At 34.6% G+C, this 13321-nt stretch overlaps 2 protein-coding genes across 3 annotated transcripts in view; one reads left to right on the forward strand and one right to left on the reverse strand.

The window, feature by feature from the left end:
* The window catches only part of med1 (mediator complex subunit 1), a 633161-nt gene that overhangs the window by 267790 nt on the left and 352050 nt on the right, over positions 1 to 13321 (forward strand). The window lies entirely within an intron of this gene.
* The window catches only part of si:ch211-196c10.15 (uncharacterized), a 370952-nt gene that overhangs the window by 157599 nt on the left and 200032 nt on the right, over positions 1 to 13321 (reverse strand). The window lies entirely within an intron of this gene.

Consider the following 13321-nt stretch of genomic DNA (forward strand, 5'->3'; position numbering starts at 1 on the left):
TGAACTTTCTATAAATAACCTTTGACTCGCTCTGATGTTACTTCAGCCATACCTGAGCCCATGTGTGACCTACTAAACATGTTTCTGGAAAATTAGTCCTCAGTCATAAACTTCAAATCCATCTGATGTTCGATCATCCAGACAGTAGTCCATATTTGACCTACTGAATATATATCTGGCAAAAGGGTACTTGATCTTGAACTTTTTTTATTTTACTATTGACTCCTTCTGATGATACGCCAGCCATAAAGTATTGCATATTTGAACTAATGGACATCTTTCTGGAAAATTAGTCCTCGATCATGAACTTTTTATACATACAAATTGTCTGCTTCTGATGATACGTCAGCCTTAGAGTATATTGCATGTTTGACCTAATGGATATATTCCTGGCCTAAGTTTATTTGAATCTGAACTTTTTATACATTTCTATTTACTCCTGATGGTACTTCACCCATACAGATGTCAATATTAGACCCACTGAACATATTTCTGGCAAATTAATCCTCCATGATGAACTTTCTATACATACTCATTCACTCACCTTGATGTTATTTCAGCAATAACGTTACATGAGCCCATGTATGACCTACTTGATCATATCTATGGAAAACTACTCCTCAAGATCATCCAGATAATAGCCCATATTAGACGTACTGAACATATTTATTGCCAAAGGGTCCTTGATCTTCAACTTTTTATATATAACTACTTACTGCTTCTGATGATATATCAGCCATAAATTATTGCATATTCGCCTACTGAACAAAATTCTAGCAAATTAGTCCTCGTTCATGAACTTTCTACACATATTCATTGTCTCACTATGATGTTACTTCAGCCATACATGAGCCCATGTTTGATCTTCTGAACATTTTTCTGGAAAATTAGTCCTTGATCATGAACTATTCATACACAAAAATTGACTGCTTCTGATGATCCGTCAGCCATTGTGAATTGCATTCTGGCAAATTAATCCTCAGTCATGAACTTTCTATAAATAATCATTGACGCTCTGTGATGTTACTTCAGCCATACCTGAGCCTCTGTGTGACCTACTGAACATGTTTCTGGAAAATTACTCCTCAATCATGAACTCATCTGATGTTAGATCATCCAGACAGTAGTCCATATTTGACCTACTGAACACATATCTGGCAAAAGGGTACTTGATATTGAACTTTTTTTATTTTACTATTAACTCCTTCTGATGATACGTCAGCCATAAAGTTTTGCATATTTGACCTAATGGACATTTTTCTGGCAAATTAGTCCTCACTTTTTATACATACTAATTGACTGCTTCTATTGATACGTCAGCCATAGAGTATTTGCATATTTGACCTAATGGATATATTTCTGGCCTAAGATTATTAGAATCTGAACTTTTTATACATTTCTATTTACTCCTTCTGATTTTACTTCACCCATACAGATGTCAATATTAGACCCACTGAACATATTTCTGCCAAAAAATTAATCCTCCATGATGAACTTTCTATACATACACATTCACTCACTCTGATGTTATTTCAGCAATACATGAGACCATGTATGACCTACTTGAACATGTTTCTGGAAAATTACTCCTCAAGATCATCCAGACAGTAGTCCATATGTGACCTACTGAACATATTTCTGGCCAAAGGGTACATGATCTCCAACTTTTTATATTTTACTATTTACTCCTTCTGATGATATGTCAGCCATAAAGTATTGCATATTTGACCTAATGGACATCTTTCTGGCAAATTAGTCCTCCACAATGACCTTTCTATACATATTCATTGTCTCACTATGATGGTACTTCAGCCATGTTTGATCTACTGAACATTTTTCTGAAAAATTAGTCCTTGATAATGAACTTTTCATACACACAAATTGACCGCTTCTGATGATACGTCAGCCATTGTGAATTGCATATTTGACCCAATGGATACATTTCTGGCCCAAGATTATTAGAATATGAAGTTTTTATACATTTCGATTCATTACTTCTGATATTACTTCACCCATACAGAAGTCAATATTAGACCTACTGAACAAAATTCTGGCAAATTAATCCTCAATCATGAACTTTCTGTAAATAACCATTGACTCGCTCTGATGTTACTTCAGCCATACCTGAACCTCTGTGTGACCTACTGAACATGTTTCTGGAAAATTACTCCTCGATCATAAATTTATAATCCATCCGATGTTAGATCATCCAGACAATAGTCCATATTTGAACTACTGAACATATATCTGGCAAAAAGGGTACTTGATCTTGAACTTTTTCTATTTTACTATGGACTCCTTCTGATGATACATCAGCCATAAAGTATTGCATATTTGACCTAATGGACGATTTTCTTGAAAATTAGTCCTCAATCATGAACTTTTTATACATACAAATTGTCTGCTTCTGATGATACGTCAGCCTTAGAGTATTGCATACTTGACCTAATGGATATATTTCTGGCCTAAGATTATTAGAATCTGAACTTTTTATACATTTCTGTTCACTCCTTCTGATGTTACTTCACCCATTCAGAAGTCAATATTAGACCCACTGAACATATTTCTGTCAAATTAGTCCTCCATGATGAACATTCTATACATACTCATTCACTCACTCTGATGTTATTTCAGCAATACATGAGCCCATGTATGACCTACTTGAACATGTTTCTGGAAAATTACTCCTCAAGATCATCCAGACAGTAGTCCATATGTGACCTACTGAACATATTTCTGGCCAAAGGGTACATGATCTCCAACTTTTTATATTTTACTATTTACTCCTTCTGATGATATGTCAGCCATAAAGTATTGCATATTTGACCTAATGGACATCTTTCTGGCAAATTAGTCCTCCACAATGACCTTTCTATACATATTCATTGTCTCACTATGATGGTACTTCAGCCATGTTTGATCTACTGAACATTTTTCTGAAAAATTAGTCCTTGATAATGAACTTTTCATACACACAAATTGACCGCTTCTGATGATACGTCAGCCATTGTGAATTGCATATTTGACCCAATGGATACATTTCTGGCCCAAGATTATTAGAATATGAAGTTTTTATACATTTCGATTCATTACTTCTGATATTACTTCACCCATACAGAAGTCAATATTAGACCTACTGAACAAAATTCTGGCAAATTAATCCTCAATCATGAACTTTCTGTAAATAACCATTGACTCGATCTGATGTTACTTCAGCCATACCTGAACCTCTGTGTGACCTACTGAACATGTTTCTGGAAAATTACTCCTCGATCATAAATTTATAATCCATCCGATGTTAGATCATCCAGACAATAGTCCATATTTGAACTACTGAACATATATCTGGCAAAAAGGGTACTTGATCTTGAACTTTTTCTATTTTACTATGGACTCCTTCTGATGATACATCAGCCATAAAGTATTGCATATTTGACCTAATGGACGATCTTTCTGGAAAATTAGTCCTCAATCATGAACTTTTTATACATACAAATTGTCTGCTTCTGATGATACGTCAGCCTTAGAGTATTGCATACTTGACCTAATGGATATATTTCTGGCCTAAGATTATTTGAATCTGAACTTTTTATACATTTCTGTTCACTCCTTCTGATGTTACTTCACCCATTCAGAAGTCAATATTAGACCCACTGAACATATTTCTGTCAAATTAGTCCTCCATGATGAACATTCTATACATACTCATTCACTCACTCTGATGTTATTTCAGCAATACATGAGCCCATGTATGACCTACTTGAACATGTTTCTGGAAAATTACTCCTCAAGATCATCCAGACAGTAATCCATATGTGACCTACTGAACATATTTCTGGCCAAAGGGTACATGATCTCCAACTTTTTATATTTTACTATTTACTCCTTCTGATGATATGTCAGCCATAAAGTATTGCATATTTGACCTAATGGACATCTTTCAGGCAAATTAGTCCTCCATGATAAACTTTCAATACATATTCATTGTCTCACTATAATGTTACTTCAGCCATACATGAGCCCATGTCTGATCTTCTGAACATTTTTTTCTGGAAAAATAGTCCTTGATCATGAACTTGTCATACACACAAATTGACTGCTTCTGATGATACGTCAGCCATTGTGAATTGCATATTTGACCTAATGTATACATTTCTGGCCCAAGATTATTAGAATATGAAGTTTATATACATTTCGATTCATTAATTCTCATGGTACTTCACCCATACAGAAGTCAATATTAGACTTACTGAACAAAATTCTGGCAAATTAATCCTCAATCATGAACTTTCTATAAATAACCTTTGACTCGCTCTGATGTTACTTCAGCCATACCTGAGCCCATGTGTGACCTACTAAACATGTTTCTGGAAAATTAGTCCTCAGTCATAAACTTCAAATCCATCTGATGTTAGATCATCCAGACAGTAGTCCATATTTGACCTACTGAATATATATCTGGCAAAAGGGTACTTGATCTTGAACTTTTTTTATTTTACTATTGACTCCTTCTGATGATACGCCAGCCATAAAGTATTGCATATTTGAACTAATGGACATCTTTCTGGAAAATTAGTCCTCGATCATGAACTTTTTATACATACAAATTGTCTGCTTCTGATGATACGTCAGCCTTAGAGTATATTGCATGTTTGACCTAATGGATATATTCCTGGCCTAATTTTATTTGAATCTGAACTTTTTATACATTTCTATTTACTCCTGATGGTACTTCACCCATACAGATGTCAATATTAGACCCACTGAACATATTTCTGGCAAATTAATCCTCCATGATGAACTTTCTATACATACTCATTCACTCACCTTGATGTTATTTCAGCAATAACGTTACATGAGCCCATGTATGACCTACTTGATCATATCTATGGAAAACTACTCCTCAAGATCATCCAGATAATAGCCCATATTAGACGTACTGAACATATTTATTGCCAAAGGGTCCTTGATCTTCAACTTTTTATATATAACTACTTACTGCTTCTGATGATATATCAGCCATAAATTATTGCATATTCGCCTACTGAACAAAATTCTAGCAAATTAGTCCTCGTTCATGAACTTTCTACACATATTCATTGTCTCACTATGATGTTACTTCAGCCATACATGAGCCCATGTTTGATCTTCTGAACATTTTTCTGGAAAATTAGTCCTTGATCATGAACTATTCATACACAAAAATTGACTGCTTCTGATGATCCGTCAGCCATTGTGAATTGCATTCTGGCAAATTAATCCTCAGTCATGAACTTTCTATAAATAATCATTGACGCTCTGTGATGTTACTTCAGCCATACCTGAGCCTCTGTGTGACCTACTGAACATGTTTCTGGAAAATTACTCCTCAATCATGAACTCATCTGATGTTAGATCATCCAGACAGTAGTCCATATTTGACCTACTGAACACATATCTGGCAAAAGGGTACTTGATATTGAACTTTTTTTATTTTACTATTAACTCCTTCTGATGATACGTCAGCCATAAAGTTTTGCATATTTGACCTAATGGACATTTTTCTGGCAAATTAGTCCTCACTTTTTATACATACTAATTGACTGCTTCTATTGATACGTCAGCCATAGAGTATTTGCATATTTGACCTAATGGATATATTTCTGGCCTAAGATTATTAGAATCTGAACTTTTTATACATTTCTATTTACTCCTTCTGATTTTACTTCACCCATACAGATGTCAATATTAGACCCACTGAACATATTTCTGCCAAAAAATTAATCCTCCATGATGAACTTTCTATACATACACATTCACTCACTCTGATGTTATTTCAGCAATACATGAGACCATGTATGACCTACTTGAACATGTTTCTGGAAAATTACTCCTCAAGATCATCCAGACAGTAGTCCATATGTGACCTACTGAACATATTTCTGGCCAAAGGGTACATGATCTCCAACTTTTTATATTTTACTATTTACTCCTTCTGATGATATGTCAGCCATAAAGTATTGCATATTTGACCTAATGGACATCTTTCTGGCAAATTAGTCCTCCACAATGACCTTTCTATACATATTCATTGTCTCACTATGATGGTACTTCAGCCATGTTTGATCTACTGAACATTTTTCTGAAAAATTAGTCCTTGATAATGAACTTTTCATACACACAAATTGACCGCTTCTGATGATACGTCAGCCATTGTGAATTGCATATTTGACCCAATGGATACATTTCTGGCCCAAGATTATTAGAATATGAAGTTTTTATACATTTCGATTCATTACTTCTGATATTACTTCACCCATACAGAAGTCAATATTAGACCTACTGAACAAAATTCTGGCAAATTAATCCTCAATCATGAACTTTCTGTAAATAACCATTGACTCGCTCTGATGTTACTTCAGCCATACCTGAACCTCTGTGTGACCTACTGAACATGTTTCTGGAAAATTACTCCTCGATCATAAATTTATAATCCATCCGATGTTAGATCATCCAGACAATAGTCCATATTTGAACTACTGAACATATATCTGGCAAAAAGGGTACTTGATCTTGAACTTTTTCTATTTTACTATGGACTCCTTCTGATGATACATCAGCCATAAAGTATTGCATATTTGACCTAATGGACGATCTTTCTGGAAAATTAGTCCTCAATCATGAACTTTTTATACATACAAATTGTCTGCTTCTGATGATACGTCAGCCTTAGAGTATTGCATACTTGACCTAATGGATATATTTCTGGCCTAAGATTATTAGAATCTGAACTTTTTATACATTTCTGTTCACTCCTTCTGATGTTACTTCACCCATTCAGAAGTCAATATTAGACCCACTGAACATATTTCTGTCAAATTAGTCCTCCATGATGAACATTCTATACATACTCATTCACTCACTCTGATGTTATTTCAGCAATACATGAGCCCATGTATGACCTACTTGAACATGTTTCTGGAAAATTACTCCTCAAGATCATCCAGACAGTAGTCCATATGTGACCTACTGAACATATTTCTGGCCAAAGGGTACATGATCTCCAACTTTTTATATTTTACTATTTACTCCTTCTGATGATATGTCAGCCATAAAGTATTGCATATTTGACCTAATGGACATCTTTCTGGCAAATTAGTCCTCCACAATGACCTTTCTATACATATTCATTGTCTCACTATGATGGTACTTCAGCCATGTTTGATCTACTGAACATTTTTCTGAAAAATTAGTCCTTGATAATGAACTTTTCATACACACAAATTGACCGCTTCTGATGATACGTCAGCCATTGTGAATTGCATATTTGACCCAATGGATACATTTCTGGCCCAAGATTATTAGAATATGAAGTTTTTATACATTTCGATTCATTACTTCTGATATTACTTCACCCATACAGAAGTCAATATTAGACCTACTGAACAAAATTCTGGCAAATTAATCCTCAATCATGAACTTTCTGTAAATAACCATTGACTCGCTCTGATGTTACTTCAGCCATACCTGAACCTCTGTGTGACCTACTGAACATGTTTCTGGAAAATTACTCCTCGATCATAAATTTATAATCCATCCGATGTTAGATCATCCAGACAATAGTCCATATTTGAACTACTGAACATATATCTGGCAAAAAGGGTACTTGATCTTGAACTTTTTCTATTTTACTATGGACTCCTTCTGATGATACATCAGCCATAAAGTATTGCATATTTGACCTAATGGACGATCTTTCTGGAAAATTAGTCCTCAATCATGAACTTTTTATACATACAAATTGTCTGCTTCTGATGATACGTCAGCCTTAGAGTATTGCATACTTGACCTAATGGATATATTTCTGGCCTAAGATTATTTGAATCTGAACTTTTTATACATTTCTGTTCACTCCTTCTGATGTTACTTCACCCATTCAGAAGTCAATATTAGACCCACTGAACATATTTCTGTCAAATTAGTCCTCCATGATGAACATTCTATACATACTCATTCACTCACTCTGATGTTATTTCAGCAATACATGAGCCCATGTATGACCTACTTGAACATGTTTCTGGAAAATTACTCCTCAAGATCATCCAGACAGTAATCCATATGTGACCTACTGAACATATTTCTGGCCAAAGGGTACATGATCTCCAACTTTTTATATTTTACTATTTACTCCTTCTGATGATATGTCAGCCATAAAGTATTGCATATTTGACCTAATGGACATCTTTCAGGCAAATTAGTCCTCCATGATAAACTTTCTATACATATTCATTGTCTCACTATAATGTTACTTCAGCCATACATGAGCCCATGTCTGATCTTCTGAACATTTTTTTCTGGAAAATTAGTCCTTGATCATGAACTTGTCATACACACAAATTGACTGCTTCTGATGATACGTCAGCCATTGTGAATTGCATATTTGACCTAATGTATACATTTCTGGCCCAAGATTATTAGAATATGAAGTTTATATACATTTCGATTCATTAATTCTCATGGTACTTCACCCATACAGAAGTCAATATTAGACTTACTGAACAAAATTCTGGCAAATTAATCCTCAATCATGAACTTTCTATAAATAACCTTTGACTCGCTCTGATGTTACTTCAGCCATACCTGAGCCCATGTGTGACCTACTAAACATGTTTCTGGAAAATTAGTCCTCAGTCATAAACTTCAAATCCATCTGATGTTAGATCATCCAGACAGTAGTCCATATTTGACCTACTGAATATATATCTGGCAAAAGGGTACTTGATCTTGAACTTTTTTTATTTTACTATTGACTCCTTCTGATGATACGCCAGCCATAAAGTATTGCATATTTGAACTAATGGACATCTTTCTGGAAAATTAGTCCTCGATCATGAACTTTTTATACATACAAATTGTCTGCTTCTGATGATACGTCAGCCTTAGAGTATATTGCATGTTTGACCTAATGGATATATTCCTGGCCTAAGTTTATTTGAATCTGAACTTTTTATACATTTCTATTTACTCCTGATGGTACTTCACCCATACAGATGTCAATATTAGACCCACTGAACATATTTCTGGCAAATTAATCCTCCATGATGAACTTTCTATACATACTCATTCACTCACCTTGATGTTATTTCAGCAATAACGTTACATGAGCCCATGTATGACCTACTTGATCATATCTATGGAAAACTACTCCTCAAGATCATCCAGATAATAGCCCATATTAGACGTACTGAACATATTTATTGCCAAAGGGTCCTTGATCTTCAACTTTTTATATATAACTACTTACTGCTTCTGATGATATATCAGCCATAAATTATTGCATATTCGCCTACTGAACAAAATTCTAGCAAATTAGTCCTCGTTCATGAACTTTCTACACATATTCATTGTCTCACTATGATGTTACTTCAGCCATACATGAGCCCATGTTTGATCTTCTGAACATTTTTCTGGAAAATTAGTCCTTGATCATGAACTATTCATACACAAAAATTGACTGCTTCTGATGATCCGTCAGCCATTGTGAATTGCATTCTGGCAAATTAATCCTCAGTCATGAACTTTCTATAAATAATCATTGACGCTCTGTGATGTTACTTCAGCCATACCTGAGCCTCTGTGTGACCTACTGAACATGTTTCTGGAAAATTACTCCTCAATCATGAACTCATCTGATGTTAGATCATCCAGACAGTAGTCCATATTTGACCTACTGAACACATATCTGGCAAAAGGGTACTTGATATTGAACTTTTTTTATTTTACTATTAACTCCTTCTGATGATACGTCAGCCATAAAGTTTTGCATATTTGACCTAATGGACATTTTTCTGGCAAATTAGTCCTCACTTTTTATACATACTAATTGACTGCTTCTATTGATACGTCAGCCATAGAGTATTTGCATATTTGACCTAATGGATATATTTCTGGCCTAAGATTATTAGAATCTGAACTTTTTATACATTTCTATTTACTCCTTCTGATTTTACTTCACCCATACAGATGTCAATATTAGACCCACTGAACATATTTCTGCCAAAAAATTAATCCTCCATGATGAACTTTCTATACATACACATTCACTCACTCTGATGTTATTTCAGCAATACATGAGACCATGTATGACCTACTTGAACATGTTTCTGGAAAATTACTCCTCAAGATCATCCAGACAGTAGTCCATATGTGACCTACTGAACATATTTCTGGCCAAAGGGTACATGATCTCCAACTTTTTATATTTTACTATTTACTCCTTCTGATGATATGTCAGCCATAAAGTATTGCATATTTGACCTAATGGACATCTTTCTGGCAAATTAGTCCTCCACAATGACCTTTCTATACATATTCATTGTCTCACTATGATGGTACTTCAGCCATGTTTGATCTTCTGAACATTTTTCTGAAAAATTAGTCCTTGATAATGAACTTTTCATACACACAAATTGACCGCTTCTGATGATACGTCAGCCATTGTGAATTGCATATTTGACCCAATGGATACATTTCTGGCCCAAGATTATTAGAATATGAAGTTTTTATACATTTCGATTCATTACTTCTGATATTACTTCACCCATACAGAAGTCAATATTAGACCTACTGAACAAAATTCTGGCAAATTAATCCTCAATCATGAACTTTCTGTAAATAACCATTGACTCGCTCTGATGTTACTTCAGGCATACCTGAACCTCTGTGTGACCTACTGAACATGTTTCTGGAAAATTACTCCTCGATCATAAATTTATAATCCATCTGATGTTAGATCATCCAGACAATAGTCCATATTTGAACTACTGAACATATATCTGGCAAAAAGGGTACTTGATCTTGAACTTTTTCTATTTTACTATGGACTCCTTCTGATGATACATCAGCCATAAAGTATTGCATATTTGACCTAATGGACATCTTTCTGGAAAATTAGTCCTCGATCATGAACTTTTTATACATACAAATTGTCTGCTTCTGATGATACGTCAGCCTTAGAGTATTGCATACTTGACCTAACGGATATATTTCTGGCCTAAGATTATTTGAATCTGAACTTTTTATACATTTCTGTTCACTCCTTCTGATGTTACTTCACCCATTCAGAAGTCAATATTAGACCCACTGAACATATTTCTGTCAAATTAGTCCTCCATGATGAACATTCTATACATACTCATTCACTCACTCTGATGTTATTTCAGCAATACATGAGCCCATGTATGACCTACTTGAACATGTTTCTGGAAAATTACTCCTCAAGATCATCCAGACAGTAATCCATATGTGACCTACTGAACATATTTCTGGCCAAAGGGTACATGATCTCCAACTTTTTATATTTTACTATTTACTCCTTCTGATGATATGTCAGCCATAAAGTATTGCATATTTGACCTAATGGACATCTTTCAGGCAAATTAGTCCTCCATGATAAACTTTCAATACATATTCATTGTCTCACTATAATGTTACTTCAGCCATACATGAGCCCATGTCTGATCTTCTGAACATTTTTTTCTGGAAAAATAGTCCTTGATCATGAACTTGTCATACACACAAATTGACTGCTTCTGATGATACGTCAGCCATTGTGAATTGCATATTTGACCTAATGTATACATTTCTGGCCCAAGATTATTAGAATATGAAGTTTATATACATTTCGATTCATTAATTCTCATGGTACTTCACCCATACAGAAGTCAATATTAGACTTACTGAACAAAATTCTGGCAAATTAATCCTCAATCATGAACTTTCTATAAATAACCTTTGACTCGCTCTGATGTTACTTCAGCCATACCTGAGCCCATGTGTGACCTACTAAACATGTTTCTGGAAAATTAGTCCTCAGTCATAAACTTCAAATCCATCTGATGTTCGATCATCCAGACAGTAGTCCATATTTGACCTACTGAATATATATCTGGCAAAAGGGTACTTGATCTTGAACTTTTTTTATTTTACTATTGACTCCTTCTGATGATACGCCAGCCATAAAGTATTGCATATTTGAACTAATGGACATCTTTCTGGAAAATTAGTCCTCGATCATGAACTTTTTATACATACAAATTGTCTGCTTCTGATGATACGTCAGCCTTAGAGTATATTGCATGTTTGACCTAATGGATATATTCCTGGCCTAAGTTTATTTGAATCTGAACTTTTTATACATTTCTATTTACTCCTGATGGTACTTCACCCATACAGATGTCAATATTAGACCCACTGAACATATTTCTGGCAAATTAATCCTCCATGATGAACTTTCTATACATACTCATTCACTCACCTTGATGTTATTTCAGCAATAACGTTACATGAGCCCATGTATGACCTACTTGATCATATCTATGGAAAACTACTCCTCAAGATCATCCAGATAATAGCCCATATTAGACGTACTGAACATATTTATTGCCAAAGGGTCCTTGATCTTCAACTTTTTATATATAACTACTTACTGCTTCTGATGATATATCAGCCATAAATTATTGCATATTCGCCTACTGAACAAAATTCTAGCAAATTAGTCCTCGTTCATGAACTTTCTACACATATTCATTGTCTCACTATGATGTTACTTCAGCCATACATGAGCCCATGTTTGATCTTCTGAACATTTTTCTGGAAAATTAGTCCTTGATCATGAACTATTCATACACAAAAATTGACTGCTTCTGATGATCCGTCAGCCATTGTGAATTGCATTCTGGCAAATTAATCCTCAGTCATGAACTTTCTATAAATAATCATTGACTCGCTGTGATGTTACTTCAGCCATACCTGAGCCTCTGTGTGACCTACTGAACATGTTTCTGGAAAATTACTCCTCAATCATGAACTCATCTGATGTTAGATCATCCAGACAGTAGTCCATATTTGACCTACTGAACACATATCTGGCAAAAGGGTACTTGATATTGAACTTTTTTTATTTTACTATTAACTCCTTCTGATGATACGTCAGCCATAAAGTTTTGCATATTTGACCTAATGGACATTTTTCTGGCAAATTAGTCCTCACTTTTTATACATACTAATTGACTGCTTCTATTGATACGTCAGCCATAGAGTATTTGCATATTTGACCTAATGGATATATTTCTGGCCTAAGATTATTAGAATCTGAACTTTTTATACATTTCTATTTACTCCTTCTGATTTTACTTCACCCATACAGATGTCAATATTAGACCCACTGAACATATTTCTGCCAAAAAATTAATCCTCCATGATGAACTTTCTATACATACACATTCACTCACTCTGATGTTATTTCAGCAATACATGAGACCATGTATGACCTACTTGAACA

Source organism: Ctenopharyngodon idella, chromosome 2 (genome assembly GCF_019924925.1).
Source record: "Ctenopharyngodon idella isolate HZGC_01 chromosome 2, HZGC01, whole genome shotgun sequence".
Taxonomy (NCBI): Eukaryota; Metazoa; Chordata; class Actinopteri; order Cypriniformes; family Xenocyprididae; genus Ctenopharyngodon; species Ctenopharyngodon idella.